The sequence below is a fragment of the Hippopotamus amphibius genome, chromosome X (genome assembly GCF_030028045.1).
Source record: "Hippopotamus amphibius kiboko isolate mHipAmp2 chromosome X, mHipAmp2.hap2, whole genome shotgun sequence".
NCBI classification, from domain to species: Eukaryota; Metazoa; Chordata; class Mammalia; order Artiodactyla; family Hippopotamidae; genus Hippopotamus; species Hippopotamus amphibius.
Genome location: NC_080203.1, coordinates 100,897,374 through 100,921,817, shown reverse-complemented (window position 1 = coordinate 100,921,817; position 24,444 = coordinate 100,897,374). Strand labels below are relative to the sequence as shown.

The window sequence follows — 24,444 nt, the reverse complement described above, 5'->3', positions numbered from 1 at the left end:
AAAAAGGATCTTGCTTTCATGTAGGTCCTAGAGTGTTCTGCCTATGTTTTCCTCTAGGAGTTTTATAGTGTCTGGCCTTACATTTAGGTCTTTAATCCATTTTGAGTTTATTTTTGTGTATGGTGTTAGGAAGTGTTCTAATTTCATTCTTTTACATGTAGCTGTCCAATTTTCCCAGCACCACTTCTTGAAGAGGCTGTCTTTTTTCCATTGTATATTCTTGCCTCCTTTGTCAAAGATAAGCTGCCCATATATGCTTGGGTTTACCTCTGGGTTCTCTATTCTGTTCCATTGATCTTCCTTTCTATTTTTGTGCCAGTACCATACTGTCTTGATCACTGTGGGCTTGTAGTATAGTTTGAGGTCAGGAAGCCTAATTCCACCAACTCCATCTTTCCTTCTCAAGATTGCTTTGGCTATTCGGGGTCTTTTGCGTTTCCATACAAATTGTAAGATTTCTTGTTCTAGTTCTGTGAAAAATGCCACTGGTAATTTGATAGGGATTGCATTGAATCTGTAAATTGTTTCGGGTAGTACAGTCATTTTCACAATGTTGATTCTTCTAATCCAAGAACATGGTATGTCTCTCCATCTGTTTGTATCATCTTTGATTTCTTTCATCAGTGTCTTATAGTTTTCTGCATACAGGTCTTTTGTCTCCTTAGGCAGGTTTATTTCTAGGTATTTTATTCTTTTTGTTGCAATGGTAAATGGGATTGTTTCCTTAATTTCTCTTTCTGCTTTTTTGTTGTCAGTGTATAGGAATGCAAGAGATTTCTGCGCATTAATTTTGTATCCTGCTACTTTACTAAATTCATTGTTCAGTGCTAGCAGTTTTCTGGTAGCATCTTTAGGGTTTTCTATGTATAATATCATGTCATCTGCAAAGAGTGACAATTTTACTTCTTTTCCAATTTGGATCCCTTTTATTTCATTTTCTTCTCCCATTGCTGTGGCTAAAACTTCCAAAACTATGTTGAATAATAATGGTGAGAGTGGGCACCCTTGTCTTGTTCCTGTTCTTAGAGGGAATGCTTTCAGTGTTTCACCATTTAGAACAATGTTGGCTTTTGGTTTCTCATATATGGCTTTTATTATGTTGAGGTAATTTCCTTCCATGCCCATTTTCTGGAGAGTTTTTATCATAAATGGATGTTGAATTTTGTCAAAAGCTTTTTCCACATCTATTGAGATTATCATATGGTTTTTATCCTTCAATTTGTTGATATGATGTATCACATTGATTGATTTGCATATATTGAAGAATCCTTGCATTCCAGGGATAAACCCCACTTGATCATGGTGTATGATCTTTTTCATGTGCTGTTGGATTCTGTTAGCTAGTATTTTGTTGAGCATGTTTGCATCTATATTCATCAGTGATATTGACCTGTAATGTTCTTTTTTTGTGACATCTTTGCCTGGTTTTGGTATCAGGGTGATGGTGGCCTCGTAGAATGAGTTTGGGAGTGTTCCTCCTTCTGCTATATTTTGGAAGCATTTGAGAAGGATAGGTGTTAGCTCTTCTCTCAATGTTTGATGGAATTCGCCTGTGAAGCCATCTGGCTCTGGGCTTTTGTTTGTTGGTAGATTTTTATTCACAGTCTCAATTTCCGTACTTGTGATTGGTCTGTTCATATTTTCTATTTCTTCCTGGTTTAGTCTTGGAAGATTGTACTTTTCTAAGAATGTATCCATTTCTTCCAGGTTATCCAATTTATTGGCATATAGTTGCTTGTAGTAGTCTCTCATGATCTTTTGTATTTCTGCAATGTCAGTTGTTACTTCTCATTTTTCATTTCTAATTCTGTTGGTTTGTGTCTTCTCCCTTTATTTCCTGATGAGTCTTGCAAATGGTTTATCAATTTTGTTTATCTTCTCAAAGAACCAGCTTTTAGTTTCATTGATCTTTGCTATTGTGTCCTTGATTTCTTTTTCATTTATTTCTGATCTGATCTTTATGATTTCTTTTATTTATTTATTTATTTATTTATTTATTTATTTATTTATTTATTTTGGGGGTACACCAGGTTCAATCAACTGTTTTTATACACATATCCCCATATTCCCTCCCTTCCTTGACGCCCCCCCTCGAGTCCCCCCCACCCTCCCTGCCCCAGTCCTCTAAGGCATCTTCCATCCTCGAGTTGGACTCCCTTTGTTATACAACAACTTCCCACTGACTATTTTACAGTTGGTAGTATATATATGTCTGTGCTACTCTCTCGCTTCTTCTCAGTTTCCCCTTCACCCCCCGCCCCCTCCCATACCTCGAGTTCTCCAGTCCATTCTCTGTATCTGCTTCCTTGTTCTTGTCACTGAGTTCATCTGTACCATTTTTAGATTCCGTATATGTGAGTTAGCATACAATATTTGTCCTTCTCTTTCTGACTTACTTCACTCTGTATGACAGATTGTAGTTCTATCCACCTCATTACATATAGCTCCATCTCATCCCTTTTTATAGCTGAGTAATATTCCATTGTATATATATGCCACATCTTCTGTATCCATTCATTTGTTGATGGGCATTTAGGTTGCTTCCATGTCCTGGCTATTGTAAAGAGTGCTGCAATAAACATTATGGTACAAGTTTCTTTTGGGATTATGGTTTTCTTTGGGTATATGCCCAGGAGTGGGATTACTGGATCATATGGTAGTTCTATTTGTAGTTTTTTAAGGAACCTCCAAATTGTTTTCCATAGTGGCTGTACCAACTTACATTCCCACCAACAGTGCAGGAGAGTTCCCTTTTCTCCACACCCTCTCCAACATTTGTTGTTTCCAGACTTTGTGATGATGGCCATTCTGATTGGTGTGAGGTGATACCTCATTGTGGCTTTGACTTGCATTTCTCTGATGATTAGTGATGTGAGCATCTTTTCATGTGTTTGTTGGCCATCTGTATGTCTTCTTTGGAGAAATGTCTATGATTTCTTTCCTTCTCACTTTGGGGTTTCTTTGTTCTTCTTTCTCTCATTGTTTTAGCTGTAAGGTTAGGTTGTTTATTCGATATTTTTCTTGTTTCTTAAGGTAGGACTGTACTGCTTTAAACTTCCCTCTTAGAACTGCTTTTGCTGCATCCCATAGGTTTTGGGTTGTTGTGTTTCCATTGTCATTTGTTTCTAGATATTTTTTGATTTCCTCTTTGATTTCTTTAATGATTTCCTGGTTGTTTAATAGTGTGTTGTTTAGCCTCCATGTGTTTGTATTTTTTACAGTTTTTTTCCTCTAATTGATATCTAGTCTCATGGCATTCTGGTCAGAGAAGATGCTTGATATGATTTCAATTTTCTTGAATTTACCGAGGCTTGATTTATGCTGCAAGATGTGATCTATCCTGGAAAATGTTCCGTGTGCACTTGAGAAGAAAGTGTATTCTGTAGTTTTGGGATGGAATGTCCTATAAATATCAATTAAGTCGAGATGGTCTAATGTGTCATTTAAAGCTTGTGTGTCCTTATTTGTTTTCTGTTTGGATGATCTGTCCATTGATGTAAGTGGGGTGTTCAAGTCTCCTACTAGTATTGTGTTACTGTCGATGTCCCCTTTTATGGCAGTTATCATTTGCCTGATGTATTGAGGTGCTCCTATGTTGGGTGCATAGATATTTACAATTGTTATATGTTCTCCTTGGATTGATCCCTTAATCATTATGTAGTGTCCTTCCTTGTCTCTTGTAATAGTCTTTACTTTAAAGTCTAATTTGTCTGATATGAGCATTGCTACTCCAGCTTTCTTTTGACTTCCATTTGCATGGAATATCTTTTTCCATCCCTTTACTTTCAGTCTATATGCGTCCCTTGGTCTGAAGTGGGTTCCTTGTAGGGAGCATATAGAAGGGTCTTGTTTTTGTATCCATTCAGCCAGTCTGTGTCTTTTGGTTGGAGCATTGAATCCATTTACATTTAAGGTGATTATTGACATGTATGTTCCTATTACCATTTTCTTAATTGTTTTGGGTTTGTTTTTGTAGGTCTTTTCCTTCTCTTGTGTTTCCTACTTAGAAATGTTCCTTTAGCAATTGTTGTAAGGCTGTTTTGGTGGTGCTGAATTCTCTTAACTTTTGCTTGTCTGGAAAGCTTTTGATTTCTCCCTCAAATCTGAATGAGATTCTTGCTGGGTAGAGTATTCTTGGCTGTAGGTTTTTCTCTTTCAGGACTTTCAGTATATCCTGCCATTCCCTTCTGGCTTGCAGGGTTTCTGTAGAAAGGTCAGCTGTTATCCTTATGGGTTTTCCCTTATATGTTATTTGTTGCTTTTCTCTTGCTGGTTTTAATATTTTTTCTTTGTGTTTAATTTTCATTAGTTTGATTAATATGTGCCTCAGTGTATTTCTCCTTGGGTTTATTTTGTACAGGACTCTCTGTGCTTCTTGGACTTGATTAATTATTTCCTTTGCCATGTTGTGGAAGTTTTCCACTATACCCTCTTCAAATATTTTCTCAGACCCTTTCTTTTTTTCTTCTTCTTCTGGGATGCCTGTGATCCGAATGTTGGTGCACTTAATGTTGTCACCAAGGTCTCTGAGACTGTCTTCCATTCTTTTTATTCTTTTTTCTCTTTCCTGCTCTGTGGCAGTTATTTCTCCCATTCTGTCTTCCAACTCACTTATTCGTTCTTCTGCCTCAGTTATTCTGCTGTTTATACCATCTAGAGTATTTTTAATTTCGGTTATTTTGTTGTCCATTACTGTTTGTTTGCTCTTTAGTTCTTCTGTGTCCTTATTAACTGTTTCTTGTATTTTCTGTATTTTGTGGTCGAGATTTTGGATCATCTTTACTATCATTACTCTGAATTCTTTTTCAGGCCATTTTCCTATTTCCTCTTCATTTATTTGGTCTTGTGGGTTTTTTCCTGCTCTTTTGCCTGCATGGTGTTTCTTTGTTTTCTCATTTTGTCTAATTTATAGGGTTTGCTGTCTCCTTTCCCTATGCTGCCTAGTGGTAATTCCTGTTGTTTCTGCCCTCTGCCCCCTGTGGTGGGGTTTGTCCAGTGTCTTGAGTAGGCTTCATAGTGGGGGGGGGGTCTGGTGTCTGCTTTCTGGTGTGTGGCTCTGTGTCTTTTCTCTGTGATGAGCAGGGCTGTGTCAGGTGTTGTGTTTTTAGGGTATCTGTGAGGTTAATATGGCTTTAGGTAGTGTGTGTGCTGAGGGGTGGGTTTGTGTTCCTGTCTTGTTTGTAGTTTGGTGTGAGGTGTCCAGCACTGGCAGTTGCAGACAGTCGGACAAAGCTGGGTCTTAGATTCTGATACAGGGCTCTGTGAGAGTTCTCTGCAGTTAATCTTCCCTGTGTCTGAGGACTCCCTAGTAGTCTAGTATCCTGGATTCAGTGCTCCCTCCCCAGAGCCTGCTACTTGACTTCTGACGGAGTAGTCCAGGCTTCAGAGGTTGCTTGTCCCAGTTATGTCAGGATCTTTGCAGTCCTTTCTGGTGTCTGAGGTCATCTGCTGGTGTTCAGCTGGTTCTCTGTGGGAATTATTGTGTCTTTTGATGTATTCCTGATGCATCTGTGGAGAGGGATGTATTCCACTTCCTTCTATTTCACCACCATCTTTCTTCCTGAATGCTTCTTTTTAATGCTATGAAAATAATGTCTCTTCTGGGACATTATTGATAGGTTTGTGTGTGTGTGTGCACACGCATGTGCCTGGGTGAAATTTACATTTCTCAGCATAGTTTTCTTCAACTTGCTTCATCTGTTTTGGTCTTGGTCATTAATGTTAGAGGTTTCCCTTAGGTGTCTGATGTGTGCCCATCTACAGGACATCTACTAAAAAGCTGCTGGAAATCTCTATGTGTGTGGATGTGGCTTGCCAATTGCAGGCTTCACTCTAGAGCAGCAGTTTTCGAAGTGTGATCCATGGACCAGCAGCGGCAGCAGCAGCATCACCTGGAAACTTCTAAGTAATGTACATTTTGGGCCCCACTCCAGATTTACTGAATTTGAAACCCTGGCAGTCTTGTGTTTTAACAAACCCTCCAGGGGATTCTGATGCAGGCTAAAGTTTGAGAACCACCACTCTATGGTGATCTGGGTAAGCCTTTTAATGGGCAAATCTCTGATGTCAGTGTTCAGTCTCCTTCCTAGAGGGTCCAAGCCTGAATGTCAAGTTTCTGGGAGTTGAGTGGGCAGGGGAGCTTGGCTGGTGGTACAGTGTTCATTAAAAAAACTTGTATCTAATCTCCCTGTCTACAATTGGGCATCTTACTTTCAACTATGCTTTATATCTCTATCCAAAGATCTTTTTTAATTTTTTTATTGAAATATAATTGGTTTACAATGTTACATTCTTTTTAGGTGTACAGCAAAGTGATTCAGTTTTATGTATATTCTGATTCTTTTCCATTATACGTTATCACAAGATATTGAATAGTTCCCTGTGCTATACAGTAGGTCCTTGTTGTTTATCTATTTTATATACAGTAGTGTGTATCTATTAATCTCAAACTCCTAATTTATCCCCCCACCCCATCCTTTCCCCTTTGGTAACCATAAGTTTGTTTTCTATGCATAGACCCTTTTTAAAACCCTCTCCAGATAATAAATAAAAGTCCAGTCTTCTGTCTGAGACAGGCGAGTGAGGGAGTGAAGGCACAGTCGCTTAGGTTCACAGAGCAGGGAGAGGCATCTGAACATCTGACTGCTTCGTCAATGGACTTTCAGGTGATCCTCCTGTTCTTAGTTCCAGTTTTACCTCCTCTTCCAGAAATTCCTGGCATTGCCACTTCTGAGTCTTTGGAGGGGAGAGAGGTTTTTCGATGCCATTCAGGTTGCTTCTCAGCTTTTCCCATAGCTAGTTTGAGATTCAGCTTTCTCAGCCCTGCTGTAAGTTAATCACCAAACAGCCTTCTGCTTTCCAGCTTCCAAAACTCTTGGCTATTTTCCCCTTTCTCATTCTCTTTATACTTGCAGGTGAATGCCTTTTGAAAATCCCATTGCTATCATCTTCATGAAGTTTTGGACTGGAGCAGAGGGATGGACACATGCGTTCAATCCTCAGTCTTTAACCAGACATACCATTTTTCTTCTAAGTGTTCCCTTTGGGGACGAGGAACTAGAAACTATCATTGAGAGAACAAAATTGCTCCCTGCTGCTGCTGCTGTAATCCATGTCAGGGCTAGGGGGCTGGCTGTGTTCTGGCCTGTCCGGGCCCCCTGAGTGAAAGAGAAAGGGGATCCAAGGCCTCCTGTCATTGTGGCAGAGCCACCATCTGAAAATGTGGCTTCCATCCCTGCTCAGGAGCCAACCATGGCTCCCCACTGTCTACACTGTTTATCCCTTAAGGATGGTGTTTTAACTGAGCTTCCTTCAACTTCCCCAGCACACCTCTCTGCTCTCCCCTCCCTTCCCCTGACCACAGACACTGGCGTTCCTGTCCCCTGCCTGTCCCCTCACACCTAGAAGGACCTCTCTCTCCCCTTGGCCTGTGCAGACCCCGCCATCCCTCCAAGTCCAGCTGAAGGGGCCCCCACTCCCTTTAGGCAGCCTCTCTGTGTGCTTCAGCTTCTTTCTGACCTCACACACTTGTCATCAGCATCATATACATTAGCCCTATGGTGTCAACTCCAAAAGGACACTCTGCTTCATCTTCTGGGCCTCCTGCAGGGCCCAGTATATGCTGGGGGCTCTGAATATTAAACATATATATATATATTTGATTGATTGGTAAGGACTTACTGTGCTCATCTCTTATATTCTTTGTTATTAATTTATATTAATATATATTCTTTATTATTAATATATTAATACGACACATAATATATATTAATACGTATTAAAAAGTAACAAGCACTATCTTAGCCCAGTCCTCAATTTCTCTTTCCTTACGGTTTTTCTCTGTACAATCTTGCCCCACAAGTCTTAAGAAAAAGTAAGAAACTTTGCTTTAGTTGATTAACAGTCTGTTTTGGTTTTTTTTTTTTTGGCTGTGCCGTGCGGCTTGTAGGATCTTAGTTCCCCGACCAGGGATCGAACCTGGGCCCTTGGCCCTGAAAGCACGGAGTCCTAACCACTGGACCACCAAAGAATATCCCTCTTTTGTTTTGTTTTTATTGAAGTATGGTTGATTTACAATATCATGCTAGTTCAGGTGTGTAGCAAAGTGATTCAGTTTTTTATATATATATATTCTATATATAAATAATTCAGTTTTACATATATATATATATTCTTTTCCAGATTCTTTTCCCTCATAGGTTATTACAAAATATTGAGTATAGTTCCCTGCTTACAGTAGGTCCTTGTTGGTTATCTATTTTATATGTGGTAGTATGTATATGTTAATCCCATATCCATTCTGTTTTTTATAACAGAATTTCTACCTGACCGGTTTTTCTTAAATATGTAAAAAATACATTGCACAAACTGTGCTTTAGCAATTTTTTTCAGAAATCACAATGAATCCACCAATGGTCCTAAGCATCCTAATGCATGAAACAGTCCTCATTTTTCCACATTCCCTTTCACTCTCCTCCTAATCCAGTTTTTTAAAAAATTGAGGTGAAATTCACGTAACATAAAATTAACCATTTTAAAGCGAACAGTTCAATGGTGTTTAGTCCATCCACAATGTTGTACAACCAGTCACCTCTATCTAGTTCCAAAACATTGTCATCATCCCTAAATAAAACTCTGTACCGATTAAGCAGTTATTCCCTATGCCCTCCTCCTCCCAGCCCCTGGCAATCACCAATCTGCCTAATGTACTTTAAAAAAATTAATTTTTATTGTAAAATATACATAACATAAAATTTACCACCTTAACCATTTTCAAGTGTCCTGTTCAGTGGCATTACGTACATTTACAAGGTTGTGCAACCATCACTACCATCTATCTCCAGAACCTTTTCATCATCCCAAACAGAAACTCTGTGTCTGTTAAACAACTCCCCATTCCCTCCTCCCTCCAGCCCCTGAAACCACCCTTCTACTTTCTGTCTCTCTGAATCTGACTATTCCAGGGACCTCGTATAAATGGAATCATACAGTATTTATCCTTTTGCGACTGGCTGATTTCACTTAGCATAATGTCTTCAAGCTTCATCCATGTTGTAGCAGGTCTCCGAATTTCATTCCTTTTTAATGGAATTCCTTAAATTCCATTTTGTGTATCCATTCATCCGTGAATGGACACTTGGGTTGTTTCCACCTTTTGGCTATTGTGGATAATGCTGCCATGAACATGGGTATATCACATCTGTTTGAGCCCTGCTTTTAATCCACACTTTTAACATAGTCATGACAGTACCTCGGGCACAGTTCGGAGTTCTACTCTTTCGTTTAATGTTATATCACGCCTGCCTTTTCCATGTTGCCACATGGTCTTTATAATCTGCCTTCTCAATAGCTGCATTATAGTCTGTCTCTGTAACTAGATTTTCACAAAGAAATGCAGTGCCAGTTTAGACAAGTTCTCACAAGCCTTCGCATCCCGCATCCTTTGAAGGTTTGGAGCAGGACGCATTTGGAAAACTCTCTTGGGAGAAGCAGTTTGAGCCTGTAGCACAGACACCCCTGGCCTCGCCTCCTCTGACCTTTCATCCCCAGCCCCATCAAAGCTTCAGGAAACAAAAAGAGACAACCATGTCCCTCAAACAGATAACAACAGCTGAAAGACAGAGAGAGGAGTTTCTCTGAAGTTCTATACTGAAAATAGGAGGGGGAGAAAGCAGGCGAGAGGAAGCTTGAAGCAAAGCAGAAGTGCATTCCGGGGAGTTTGCCTTCAGCCTCAGAGCGCAGCTGTGCGGGAGCCGGGTGCCGGGACCCTGCTACCTCCACCTCCACCCGCATCCTTCACGTACATCCTTTGGTAACCCCCACAGTGTGCCTGCTGGAACACTGCTGTCCCATACTTGCCTTGGCTCGTGTCAAATGCTGTAAGCAGCACTCACCCTCCTTCAGAGCAGGGAGTAACAGAGGCAGAAAACAGCTTTCAAGGACCCAGGGTCCCGCTGCTGACAGCCCTGGGTGCCCGGTAGGGAAAGAAGATGTTTTGTTTGGCTTTGTTTTGTTCACAGAGCCTCCTTTCCCAGCCCTGTTCACCTTAACAGCATCACTTGAAGGCACAAAGCAGCTTAATCATGCTGCCTTTTAAAACTTTGCACTAGGCAGGTTGGATTCCTTGTGTTAAAATCCTTTCCCTCCTTTAAGAGCTGAAAGGCGCTTCCCTGTTCAGCCTGGTTTTAAAACCCTCACACCAAGCATGGAAAATTCTATAAATATCAAATGCAAACCTGGAGTTTAACCTTTAATTATTCTAGCCTCCAGCTTAACCTCCCGATTCCACCATTTGCTTTCTGTATATATGCTTCCTTTAAACTCTGTCCGAAGCCTGATCAACGAGAATAAAAAAATCTCCTCGGGAAGACGCTCAGAGTTGCCAGAAAATGAATAGGAATCGTAAAGTGGGTGTGATCTTCGGAGAACCGTGCATCTGGCAGCCTGTTTTGCTGCATTGATGCTGGAGGTTTGCACCGCTTTGATTGTCTGAAATCACTACAATACGCCCCCAAACAGGTCAAGCCTCTATATTGGCTTGGCTCCATTTTCTCTCAAGCGGTCTCCGGGATGTCTTTTTTCTGAGGACCTCTGTTCTGGTCATCTACTGCTGCATAACGAAGTACGCCAAAATTAGTGACTTGAAACAACAACAGATCATTTCTTTTGCTCACAAATCTGCAGTCTGGGCAAGGCCGGACTGTGTCTCTGCTCCACACAATGTCCTCTGGGGTGGCTCAAAGGATAGGGGGTGACTCAGTGGCTGGGGCCTGGAATCACCCAAAGCCTCACTCGATCACACATCTAGTGTCGATGCTGGCTACTGCCAGGACCTCAGCTGGGATGGTTGGCCGTGGCCTCTCCATGTGGCCTCTCCCTGTGGCTTCTTGGCTTCTTCACCGTGTGGTGGCTGGGTTCAAAGAGTGACTGTCCTGGGACAACAAGGTAGAAGGGCATGGCATTTTTAGGACCTAGTCTCGGAAGTCACATAACTTCCCTTCTGCTGTATTCTGTTGGTTTAAGCAGTCACAAAGGCCTGATCACATTCAAGGCAAGAGCGTGAAGACACTACCCCTGGAAGTATTGTCGCTGGAGTGTCATTGTCACATTGAAGAAGAGCCCGTGGGATGGGGGATATTGTGGAGGCTATATTTGTCTGCTTGGGCTGCCATAGCAAAACACCACAGACTGGGTGGCTTAAACAACAGACATTGTTTTCTCACGGTCCTGGAGGCTGGAAGTTCAAGATCAAGGTGTTGTCCTAGGGTTGGTTTCTCCTGAGGCCTCACTGCTTGGCTTGCAGACAGTCACCCTCTCTGTGGCTTTCCCTCTGTGCATGCAAGTCCCTGGTGTCTCTTCCTCATCTTTTAGGACACCAATCCTAATGGGATAGGGCCCCACCCTTATGACCTCACTTAAGCTTACTTGTCTCTTTAAAGGCCCCATCTCTAAATACAATCATATTGGGGGTTAGGGCCTTAACATATGAATTCATGTGTGTTTGTGTGTGTGTGGGGGGGACACAGTTCAGTCCTTCTTTGGAAAATACAATGTGCCGTAGGCCCTTAGCTATTTTCGTCTCTCTCTGAGTCTCTCAAGCTGAAATAAGTCATCCTTCTCGAGTGATAAGTAGGTCCACAGGACAGTGTTGAGCTTGACCTGCTGGTGAGATTTGGAAGGTGCTGCCCCATAAAGGTCTTTTCCTCCGTGAGCCCAGTCCACCTGCCAAGCCTGGGGCACAGAGATGTTTTGTTTCTGAATTTATTTATTTATTTATTTATTGGCTGCATTGGGTCTTCGTTGCTGTGTATGGGCTTTCTCTAGTTGTGGTCAGCGGAGGCTACTCTTCATTGTGGTGCACTGGCTTCTCAGTGTGGTGGCTTCTCTTGTCGCGGAGCATGGACTCTAGGCATGTGGGCTTCAGTAGTTGTGGCTCATGGGCTCTAGAGCACAGGCTCAGTAGTTGTGGTGCACGGGCTTAGTTGCTCCGCGGCATGTGGGATCTTCCCGGACCAGGGCTTGAACCTGTGTCCCCTGCATTGACAGGCAGATTCTTAACCACTGCGCCACCAGGAAGTCCACACAGAAATGTTTGCGGACAAGCAGCGTAACCTTCACTTCTAAACTAGCTGTGCAGAAGAGCCACAGCGGACCCTGGGACAGTCAGTTCAGATCTTGTGGTGGTTTTGTGTCGTGTCACCTCAGGTAAGCTGGAGCCTTTTCCAGACTTCCCTTCCTTTTATGATTCCACATTAGAGGTGGTCCGAAGAGAAATTTGCGCAACATTTGGAAAGTGGCAGAGAAGCAGCTGCTGCTCCTCTCTGGTCATGATGGTTAGATGCAATAAAAGAAGGTGTCGGAAGGGGCCGGCTTGTCCTTGCTCTCTCCTGCTCTGCGGGCCTTGCTGAGCCACAGCCACGCCAGGCCGACCACTAGACGCAGAGACACATCTTCTGTGGGCTGTTCCCCCAACTCCCCCTCGTGGCCTCGCTCTGGCGGCTGTCCGCGCCTGGCTGCAAGAGGCCCGGCTAGTGATTCTCCTCGGACCTACAACTTCGCCTTCGGACCCTTCCTCCATAGTCTTCATCATCGTCTGCATCCCTGCTCCAGCCCCGACTGCTCTTCAGAACAGAGACCTCAGGGCCAAGCAGTGCCCTCACCTCCACCTGTAACCCACGCAGTGCCCTATGCTCACAGCAGCCCAGGGAAAAGCCCGGGGACTCATGCACCCAGCTCCCTACATAGGTTCTACACTCAAAGGAATATAAAATGGGGTCCTCACCTCCCTAAGGCCCAGCCCACATCCTTGAGACAGGACACACCCATGCAGAAGTCTAAGTGACAATACTTGAAGACAAAATGGGATCAGCATCATAGGGGAGATGGGAACGATACAGGGAATTCCCTGGTGGTCCAGTGGTTAGGACTCTGTGCTTCCACTGCACGGGGCATGGGTTCCATCCCTGGTTGGGGAACTAAGATCCTGCAAGACTTGTGGCACGGCAAAAAAAAAAAGAAAAAGAGAAAAAAGAAAAAGAAAAGAAAATGCAGCTCAAGGGTTCAAGGGAGGAAGATATTTTCTGGAGTGGAGGGAGTGGTCAGCATTATTTGACATTTTCTGGTTTAATCAGAGTTGGGCATGAAGTCTGGCTGCCCAGTGACTGTGCCCAGAGTGAGATTCTGGTTGGGAGTGGGGCGTGTCTCCTTGTCGCCATGCCCTGAATGGTGGCGTTGGAGTCTGGACGGGGCTGGGCCCTTTCAGGACTTCTTGCAGCTGGGAGGAGCCTTTGGGCCCAAAGCAGGGCCCCCCCGGGCACCCTCTCTGCCAAACAGTGCGTCAGCTCCCCTCTCTGGAAGGTTCTCCTTAGGCCCAGCACCGAGGTGTGTCCTCACTTTTCCCATGACACCAACTTCTCCCTCTGGCTTTAGAAGCAGGGTGAACACAACCAAACACTGGCGGGCCCATGGGTTCTGCACACTGCACTTCGAGGGGACGGGTCTTTCCTGTGTTCACTGACGGCACCCTAATAATTTCTCAACATGAAAACAATGAACTCACCCAACAAGTTAATAAATCAGGTTGATAGGCTGAACTCACTTTTTTTTTGTTTAAAGAGGAGACTTCTTTTATGTTTTAAATATTTATTTTCGTACGTCTTTTGTTATTTATTTATTTATTGGCTGCATTGGGTCCTCATTGCTGCGAGTGGGCTTTCTCTAGCTGTGGTGAGCGGGGGCGGGGGCTACTCTTCATTGCAATGCAATGGTGGTGGCTTCTCTCTAGGCACGTGGGCTCAATAGCTGTGGCTCGTGGGCTCTAGAGCGCTGGCTCGACAGTTGCGGCGCTCGGGCTTCGTTGCTCCGTGGCATGCGGGATCTTCCCCAACCAAGGATCGAACCCGTGTCCCCTGCATTGGCAGGTGGATTCTTAACCACTGCGCCACCAGGGAGGTCCTCAAATGATCTTCTGAAGTTTGAAATTTTTAAAACGTACTCCTTGTCCAGTCTGATTGAGATCATGGTATTTCCTCCTAATGGGGCTGGCAGAGCTCTGGAATCAGGAGCTGGCCAGTTCCTTCCTACCTGATAGCTGCTTTCACGGTATTATCTGCAAGCCACGGTTTCTTTAGAGGAGCCATTTCAAGCCCCTTGCCCATTTTGTGATGATTAGTTTAGTTAGAGCAAGATCATATGATCCGTAAGTCACTCAACATGGCACTCATAACAGGCCATTTACTGAGGTGAAAAATCATGCGAGACAGATGCCGGCCAAGTTACAGGACTGTCACTCTTCCCTTGGCATTCCTTGCCTGTCACACTGGATGCTGAGCTGTGACATTCAGCTCAAGTGAGGCCATGCGGTCAATCTGCATGTTGCATCTTGGTCATTGTAACAGTCAACTCTTCCTGCAATTATGCTGCAAGACAAACACTCCAAAACTCAGCAGCTTACAGTGATAGGCATTTATGGTTTTTTCTTGCTCCTGGTCCTGCGGGGCTGTGGGGGTTTGGTGGATCTTGGCTGGGCTGGGCGATTTCAGGCTGCAGGTTGGCTTGGTTCCAGGTTGCAGGTTTTGTGCAGATCTGGAGCCCACGCTGATATGACTGCAGCCACCAAGGACCTGTTTTTCTCTTAGTGATGGCATAAGCTCAAGAGGGTGACCCACACGCCACACAACACATTTAGAGTCCTGCTTACAAGCCACACCTGCTAATACTCCTTTGGTCAAGTCCAATGTCACCGGCATGGGGGGAATATATTTCCCCCCACAGTGGGAGGCACTGCAAAGTGACACGGCAAATGGTATTAATTCTGTTCCGTGCAGGTGACGAATTAGGATCCATAAGCCAAACCACCACAGTGATCTAAACAGAAATTCTACAGTTCTGGTATCTTCTTCCTATCTGTGTTAGTTTGCTTGGGCTGCCGTAACAAAGTACCACAGACAGGGTGGTCTCAATAGCAGAAATGTATATTGTCTCACCCTTCTGGACACTGGAAGTCCAAGATCAAGGTGTCGGCAGGATTGGTTCCTTCTGAAGGCTGTGAGGGAAGGCTCTCCCAGGTCTCTCCTCTTGGCTTGTCTTTCTCCTGTGTCTCTTCGCATCATCTTCCTTCTAAGTGTATCTCTGTCCAAATTTCCCCACTTTATAAGGGCACTAGTCATATTTTTTAGGGCCCACCCTAAAGATCTCATTTTAACTTTATTGCCTGTTTAAGGATCCTATCTCCAAATAAGGTCGCGTTCTGAGGTCCTGGAGGTTAGGACTTCAACGTATGAATTTTGGGAGGGAGACACAATTCAATCCATTACCACTACCCCTCAAGGAACTGTCTTGTGTACCACTTAAGGTGTGTGTGCCCCAACTTTGGAGACTTTCTGGCATAGAGATGAGTGGAGACAGTTCTCTTGCACCTGGCCATGACTGATACCTCTTGGCCCATTGTTGAGCAGGAGACAAAGGCTCCAGACTTTCAGACCCCGCCACATCCCATGACTGTCAGGAGAAGCACTGGCCTCTTTGGCCACACAATACCCAAGCCTTAGGTTAAGTTCATCGACACATCTCCACCAAGGGGGAGGGTGAGTGAGGGAGGGATGGAGTGGAAGTTTGAGATTAGCAGATGCAACCTATTATATACAGAATGGGTAAACAACAGTGTCCTACTGTATAGCACAGGGAACTGTATTCAATATCCTGTGATACACCATAATGGTAAAGAATATGAAAAAGAATATATATGAATAACTGAATCACTTTGCTGTACAGCAGGAAGTAGCACATTTTAAATCAACTGTACCTCAATAAAATTTTTAAAAAGTTCATCAACACATCTCACACCCACTTTGCTGAGGGTGAAAAATCTATCCCTTTGGCTATAAGATGTCATGGAGGCAAAAGCTGTGTGTCAATCTTACCGTCTGTGAAATGAGTACTTCGCGTCTCTTTAATGGGGTGTCGTGATGTTTAATAATTGCCAGAAAAGCCCTAGAGGAAAGGGCAGAATGGATCGCACTGATGATTCTCTAGAACAATCCTACTTTTTTTACTCATGCTTAGGAAGCGGTCTGGAACAAAGGATTGAACTCACATAAGTCTGCATTCCAGTGAACGGGGCGGAGTGGACCTGCATGTACACGCGCAGTAAAGATCTCTAACACTTTACAGGAGCTCGCGAGGAGGCAATTCTCTTAGCAGACTGCCCCGGAACGCTGGTCTGATTCATTCCTGAGTGATGTGGCCCACATGTGCTGCCTGTTACAGCAGAAACAAGTGTCCTTTCTGCCCCGTCAGCGTTTTCCGTCCTGGCATAAATGAGGTACACTCTCTCCATTTCATTAAGAAATTACGTCTCTGATGTGACGCGTCAGGTTTCCAGAAGCGGACAGAAAAGCCTGCCTGTGGCTGGGGACAGCCACTTCCCCTAAATACAATGACCGCTCCTGTGACACCTTGCCTCTAGGGACAGGAGGAGGCAGTACAAGCCACCCCACTAGACATGCCACCACAGACGACGAGACTATAGCCGAATGATCAACAGCTTCCTTTCTTCCTCCCCACCCCCCACGCCTGGTGTTGGAATATTCCAGACATCTGGAATTATGACTGGTTAAATGCAGTCAAACACAGATTTCTTTTTGTGGAAATATTCTGATCTAAGACCCAGGAGGGCAGGGATATTGGGTAATTGCCATCCGTGCAATAAACATATTATGGAAGTTTATAAACTTGGCCTATCTCTTGGCTGCTTTAGGCTTCTGGTGTGTCTGGGATGGCTTTGATTTTGAAATCACTTAGACGATAGGCAGACTTTCCCTCCAAGCGTTTGCAGTACAATCTGATAAACACATCTGTGGCAGGTCCTGTTTGGGGTAGTTTGGGGCAGACCAAAGGATAGAGTACTTTTTTACGAAATAAATACATACATAAAGAAGCATGTTTGTGACTCAGCCAGGGTTGGGAAAAATGAAAAATATCACAAGATATTCTGTGCACATGATATCTAATCTCCCTTTTAGACAGAAGAAATTCAAATGAGCCTCTGCCATTAAAACTTTGATTATCAGAAACTTCGTCTTAATCAGAGCTTGCCATAAACTCTGTGTGCTCAGCTGACTTGTGTATTTAACATTCTTGATATTCTCTGCTGTTCCAATTATCCAAATTTTTTCTTAAACTCAATTTCCCAGGGCCTCGTGGTGTTCAGCTAATCAAGCTTTAACTTTTTAAAAAAGTGTTTATCTCTAGCTCTCTACATACACACTGTGTATATAGACACACAGGCACCAGATCCAGGAAGATGTCAGGGTGCTTTATAGGTGGCCGAGTACACAGCTGCGGGGTGGTATTTGCTGATGCAGGGGCAGCTCTGGTCCTGCTCGTGTCCATGTCCTGTGTGAACCTCTCCCTGCCTCTTCCTGGTGCCACCCACGCTCCCCGGGACCCTCATCCCGACCAGAAGCACTAGGGAGGCAGAGGGCGTGTTCCGTGGACAGATATTTTGCCGGCTCCTGGCTTCCCTCTGCCTCCTCGTCAGTGGCTCAGAAAGATTAGCCTTCAGGAATGTGGTTAGCAGACGCTGCACTCATAACTCAAGCCCGTAGATCACAGCACACAATCACAGGAAATGCCGCCTGTCAGGACGACGTGCATGCTCACGCGTCAGTCCCCACACATGCCGCACGTGGCAGCGTGCGCGCGCGCGCACACACACACACACACACACACACACACACACACGGCGCCCCCAGACCCACGTTACCACGCACTCCCCACTCTGCTCCCTACCCATTCCTAGCACATGCCCTGCATATACTTGGGCCCAGCAGTTATGGGAGAGGATCTGCTGTTTTTTTTTTTTTTCCTCCAATCGCTGTGGCCCCTTCGCTTCCCATTCTATGTTTGGTCCACAAGGGTCAAGAATTGTTGAGAAAGTCGATCTTGGCCTCATTCCATGTACCGGAAGGGATGGGGCCAGAGATTGTGTTATTTCAGTTGTGGGAGGGGAGGCCCTCGATGGCCTGCCTGGGATCCGGCACGATTGCATCCCGCAGCCTGGCCGCGCAGGGCCAAATGTCCACGCAGCATCTTCTGCGCACGCCCACCAAGTCCCAGTGCCCTTTGAACTGAGCTCTTTTATTTTTTTTTGCCACTGGAATGTTCTTTCCCTCTTTCTCTGCCTATTGAAATCTTCCCCTTTCCTCAGTGCCTCGTGCGAGCCCCACCTCCCCTGAAGAGGCCAGCTGGAAATGATCTCTCTCATTTCAACTCTTAAAGGCTTTATTTTCTATAGCACTCATTGGTCCCAAAGTAAACACTGCCATTGGGCCTTTGGGGGTTTTTTTGTGCATGTGAGAGCACAGACTTTGTTTTGTACTTCTCTGCCTCCCAGTGCAGCCTAAATATGATGACTTGCACATAATAGGCACTCAACAAATGTTTGTGGATGATAAAACTGACAGCTACCATTAGTTGAGCACGTACTTTGCGGCCAGGCACTTATCTAGATGATTCTATTTAGTCTTTTGGGTTTTGATTAAATACATTTTATATACACAATACTTTAATATGTTCCCTTTATGAAAAATTAAAATTTAATACATGGAGTAAGAAGTGAAAGCCTTTCCCATCCCACTGTCTACCCTCCTTTACCCCAACCCCTTATCTCATGAGAAATAATCACCCTTACTACTTTAGTCTATCTGACCTTTGTCTAATATTTATATATATATGTAAGATGTACATGTGCATAGTTTTAAATATGTACACACGGAATGATACCAGATGTACAGTAACTCACAGTTTAAATGTCACAGAATCGTAAAAGGAGAAGTACTAGTTCTGTTTTAGATTTGAGAACAATTGAGGCTCAGAGAGATGAATGAACTTTTCCAAGGTCACACAGGTAGAAAGTGGAAGAGCTAGGATTTGTACCTGGCCTCTGCTCTTTCAATCTGAATCATTGTGGGGTTTCAGAGTTGCCCCTGGACTGTCCATGTCAGAACCCCTGAGGGACTGGCTAGATGTATAGATTTCCACCTGGCCCTCAGCCCTGAGTTCTGAGTAGGTTCAGGATGAGGCTCTGGATTCTGTAGTGCAACAGTCACTCACAGGTGATTCTGATGTATAAACACTCTCCTCTGAAGGCATGCATGGTGCTGGTCTCCTGCATTCTAGCATCATCTACTCCAGCTAGACAGCCAGGTGCCGTAGAGTGGTGGTGGAGCCCTCCCGAGCCAGGCTGCCTAGGTTCAAATCCTTCCTCTGCTACTTCCAGCTGTTCCCTTGGGCAAATGAATGAACCTCTCTGGGCCTCAGTCTCCTCATCTGTAAAATGGGGATGGTCAATAATAATGCCTCACTACGACGGTTGTCATGAGGATTAAATGAAGGTAACAGACATAAAGCACTTAGAACAGCACCTGGCAGAGTAACATCTGTACAGATTGCCACTGTTTTCAGAACTAAACTATTCTGGAAGCTTTCTGGGGAGCCCCTTAGGTCTCAGGCTACTGTTTGACAGCAGAATTACAGGTGTGGTTCTCAGAGATGTTCTCAGATTGGGTCTTTTCTGAGGGCACCTGCACAAACATCTTGCTTGGATGTGCCTAGAAAGATCCACTTGAGTTGAGGCCGTTCCCTGTCCATCTGTTCTAATGACAGGCAGCTGGAAGGACTTCCAGAGAATCCTGCCACCTCAAGAGGCTTTTTCTTGTTTCTGCGTTACCTCTCTCCTGCTGCTGTTTTAGAGGGCAGCCCTTTGTAGCTGCTGGTGGTGTCCAGCCAGATGCCCTGCACTGACCCCAGCTGAGCAGCTCACAGCCTCAGCCTTCTCTGGGGAACAGCTCTCTACCTATAGGAGCAGCCTCACCCAGAGCTGATGGCTTGGGGCTTATGTGCCCTCCTGTGCCACCCCCCCCCCCCACCATGGAGGTGGCCTGTGGTCAGTGACTGACTGATATGGGAGACATAGAGGCCCACCCCCTGTGTTGTCAGGTATGTGAATGAATGACTCTACGATGCTGCCCTGCTCCCTTCCACCCCCCCCCCCCACCGCCCCAACTTGCCTCCCTCCAGGGGATCAGGCTGAGGTTAGGCTTTGGCCAAATCTCCATCTTTGCTTGGCTTCGTTCCCTCCTCTATTCTGCTTCCCTCCCATCATTACCTTTGTCTCCTGAGAGCCCTTCTCTCAATAATTCACTTGCACAAGAATCCATGTCTGGGGGCGTCCTAGGTGGTGCTGTGGTTAAGAATCTGCCTGCCAATGCAGGGGACACGGGTTTGATCCCTGCTCCAGGAAGATCCCACTTGCCGCAGAGCAGCTAAGCCCGTGCGCCACAACTATTGAGCTTGTGCTTTAGAGCCCGTGAGCCAAAACTATTGAGCCCATATGCTGCAACTACTGAAGCCCACGTGCCTAGAGCCTGTGCTGCACAACAAGAGAAGCCACGGCAGTGAGGAGCCCGTGCACCACAACGAAGAGTAGCCCCCACTCACTGCAACCAAAGAAAGCCCACGCACAGCAAACAAAGACCCAACACAGCCAATTTAATTAATTAATTAATTAAAACAAACACAAAAAAACACGTTATTTAAAAAAAGAAAAAAGAATCCGTGTCTGGGTCTCTGCTTCTGGGGAAACTGACCTAAGACACTGCTTGTTACCATGGCCTGCAGTAGGAACCCTCGAGATGCACGGAGACTGTTACCGAGCCATTCCTGGGTCTCTCTGTCCCCTGCTCAAGTAATTAGTTCCCTCCTGGGCCTGTTTTCTAGCCTCTAATCAGAAGTTGGCATGGGGGGGTTGCTGGGGGAGTATGATAAAGGAAAGAGAGAACCGTGGTGCAGTATGAAGCTGAGAAACTCAGACACCTGGGAGCCAGGAACAGTGGGAAAGTCCCACTCAAACCCCAATGTCAGTACCACCTGCTGGAGACACTCATTTGCCTCTCCTTTCTGCGCATGTGCACTGTGAGGTCACGAGCTCTGAATACCAGCAAAATAACATTATTTAGTGCCGCTTGCTGCACGTACATTAAGCTTAGTATAGTGAAGGCTGGATACTTGGAAAATACAGAAGCGTTTCAAACCCGTTTTAAACATGTTTATGTCATTGCATTGTAGGTTTGGAGGGGCAGGAAGGCTCTGGAAGTTCACACAGGCCACTGACGTGGACCTGCCCTGGGTTGTTACAGAAACAAAATGACCACCAGGAATGGCTGTCCTGCTCACTGCCTTTTGGTCAAGCACTTTCTTTTTTTAAAATTTCATTTATTTATTGGCTGCTTTGGGTCTTCATTGCCGTGTGCAACGAGCAGGGGTTACTATTCATTGTGGTGCACAGGCCTCTCATTGCAGTGGCTTCTCTTGTTGTGAAGCACGGACTCTAGGCACACTGGATTCAGTAGTTGCGGCATGCAGGCTTAGTAGTTGTGGTGCACGGGCTTAGTTGCTCCGTGGCACGTGAGATCTTCCTGGACCAGGGATTGAACCCGTGTCCCCTGTATTGGCAGGCGGATTCTTAACCTCTGCACCACCAGGGAAGTCCCGGTCAAGATACTTTCTTGCCAAGTATCTTTGACATCAGAGCCTTTGTGTTTCTCTCTGCAGTGCTGTACCCTGAATAGTGTCTTCCCAGAAACTGTTTGGTAGGCAGGTGATACTGCTGTAATGTTGGACATTTGGTTTTTAACTCTTTTCCTTAGTTCTCTGAACGAAGCCATGTGATATGTGGCTTGTTCCTTCCCTTCAGAGGTCTGGGCTGGAGAAGACCTGGAAAGGGGACATCAGAAACCATTAAGGATGCTTCGATTCTCTGTAAAAATTACTTATGATTCTAATACAAAATATGATACACTAATTAGGGCAAAATGTAAAGAAACACAAACACCTACAGGCAAATCTATCAACTTTCTGCATAAATTTTAACTCACAAATAAATGCTTAGTCATCTCCTAATTTTTCTTCTTTGGCTTCAAGAAGAAACTTTAGTTTACTCCAAACTATGTTTCACTGAATTTTGAAAAATGTCAGGCCTGGATAAATCTTCCCAGCTCCCTCATAACTGGATGTGTCCATGTGGATGATCCAAAATTCACTCAATTAACCAATTGTATATAAATATATATTTTTTTTAAAAGATTTTTTTATTTTTAAAATTTATTTTATTGAGGTCTAGTTGATTTACAATGTTGTGTTAATTTCTGCTGTACAGCAAAGTGATTGTTATATATATGTATACATTCTTTTTCAGAAATATATATATATATATTTATAATAAATTTTCTTTGTTAGAGCAGTTTTAGGTTTACAGGAAAACCGGCCAGATGGTATAGAGTTCCCATGTACAACCCCCAGTTTCCCCTATTATTAACATCTTGCATTAGAATATTGGTTCAATACTGATGAATCAACATGGATACACTATTATTAACCAATCTCCATAGTTTACTTTGGGGTTGACACTTTGTTGTATACATTCTATGGGTTGTGACAGTGTATCATGTCATGCATCCACCATTACAGTATCATACAGAATAGTTTCACTGCCCTAAACATCCTCTGTGCCACATCTATTCATCCCTCCCTCTCCCTCAGCTGCTGGCAACCACCAATCTTTTGACTGTTTCCATAGTTTTGTCTTTTCCAGAATGTCGAGCAGTTGGACTCATCCAGCAGGTAGCCTTTTCAGATGGGCTTCTTTCACTCGGCAATCAGCATTTCCACTTCCTCCATGTCCTTTCTTTAAAAAAATTCTTGCTGAATTGGGTCTTTGTTGCTGCATGCAGGGTTTCTTTAGTTGTGGCAAGTGCAGGGTTTCTTTAGTTGTGGCAAGTGCAGGGTTTCTTTAGTTGTGGCAAGCAGGAGCTACTCTTCGTTGCGGTGCACGGGCTCTAGGCGAGCCGGCTTCAGTAGTTGCAGCTCACAGGCTCTAGAGCACAGGCTCAGTAGTTGTGGCGTGTGGGCTTTGTTGCTCCGCGGCATGTGGGATCTTCCCGGCCCAGGGATCGAACCCGTGTCCCTTGCATTGGCAGGTGGATTCTTAACCACTGCACCACCAGGGAAGCCCCTCTCTTTAGCGCTGAATCATATACCATCATCTGGATGTACATGCCACTTCCTACACACTAGATGCTGATGGGAGAGCTAAAGAGGTCCAAGGGAGGTTAAGCATCAGTCTTTACCTTCAGGCAACTTCTAGTCTAGTCGGGGCCAGAAGACACACACCCACGCAAAGGCACCTCCTGATATTAAACAGTAAGTCAGACATGCGGAAAGACACATATGGAATGAATAACTATTCCAACAGTTTGGGGAAGGAAGAATTTGTGGAAGGTTCCACAGAGGAAACACAATGGGAGGAGGGTGGGGAGAGACAGAGAGGATGGAGATTTGAGGAAGGCTTTTCGTCTCTCAGCTTTTAACCCTGTGTCCTCTGACCCAGGTTGTAGACAGAGAAGAGAGAGAAGGGAAATGGTGTGCCCTCGGTGTGTCCAGCCTCCCTGGCTCGTGACCGTCCCCACCTGCGGAGTCTCTCTGGCCATCAGCTCGCAGGTGGCTGAGCCCAGTCCCTCTCTCAACACGTGCAAAACTGCAGCAAGGAAACTGGTGTCTCTTAAATTCCATCTCCAGGCAGCAAAGCCTCTCAAATCTTGAGCTAAACTTTTTGTATGTGTAGAGTATAAAGTTTACTTTAGAAGAGATCCTTTTTTATACTGTTTTTTTGTGTGTGCTTGTGATGAGCTAGGTTTTCAGATACCAAGAAATTTTTTATTTCTTTTTATTGAAGTATAGTTGATTTACAATACTGTGTTAGTTTCAGGTGTACAGTAAAGAAATTCCGTGATACACACACACACACACACACACGTTGTTTTTCAGATTCTTTTCCCTTATAGGTTATTATAAGGTATTAAATATAGTTCCCTGTGCTATATGGTAGGTCCTTGTTGTTTATTTTACATATAATAGTGTGTATCTGTTAATCCCAAACTCCTAATTTATCCCCTCCCTCCCCCAGGAAATTTTTATTCTAGTCTTCATATTTTTTTCTGCATTAGAACAACGAGTGCATCACGAATTTGCCTGCCATCCTTGTGCAGGGCCCACGCTAATCTTCTCTATGGTTCCAATTGTAGTATATGTGCTGCTGAAGCAAGCACTATCCTCTTTCTTTGTTGTGGTAAAATATGCATAACGTAAGATTTACCATCTTAACCATTTTGAAGAGTCCACTTCAGTGGCGTTAAAGACATGCTCATTGTTGAGCAACCATCACCGCCATCCAGCTCCAGAACTTTATCATCTTCCCAAACTGAAAATCTGCACCCATTAAACGTTAACTCCTCCTTTCCTCCTGGCAGCTGCCGTCCTACTTTCTGTCTCTATGCATCTGACCACTCTAGGGACCTCACATTAATGGAATCATACAATATTTGTCCT

The 24,444-nt window shown here is 44.4% G+C and overlaps 1 non-coding gene across 1 annotated transcript; it reads right to left on the bottom strand.

The window, feature by feature from the left end:
• Window positions 1-24,059: 24,059 nt before the first annotated feature.
• LOC130842742 (U6 spliceosomal RNA) lies at window positions 24,060-24,164 on the bottom strand. Its single transcript, XR_009050541.1, has one exon. It is a non-coding gene; the product is annotated as a U6 spliceosomal RNA (small nuclear RNA).
• Window positions 24,165-24,444: the final 280 nt, after the last annotated feature.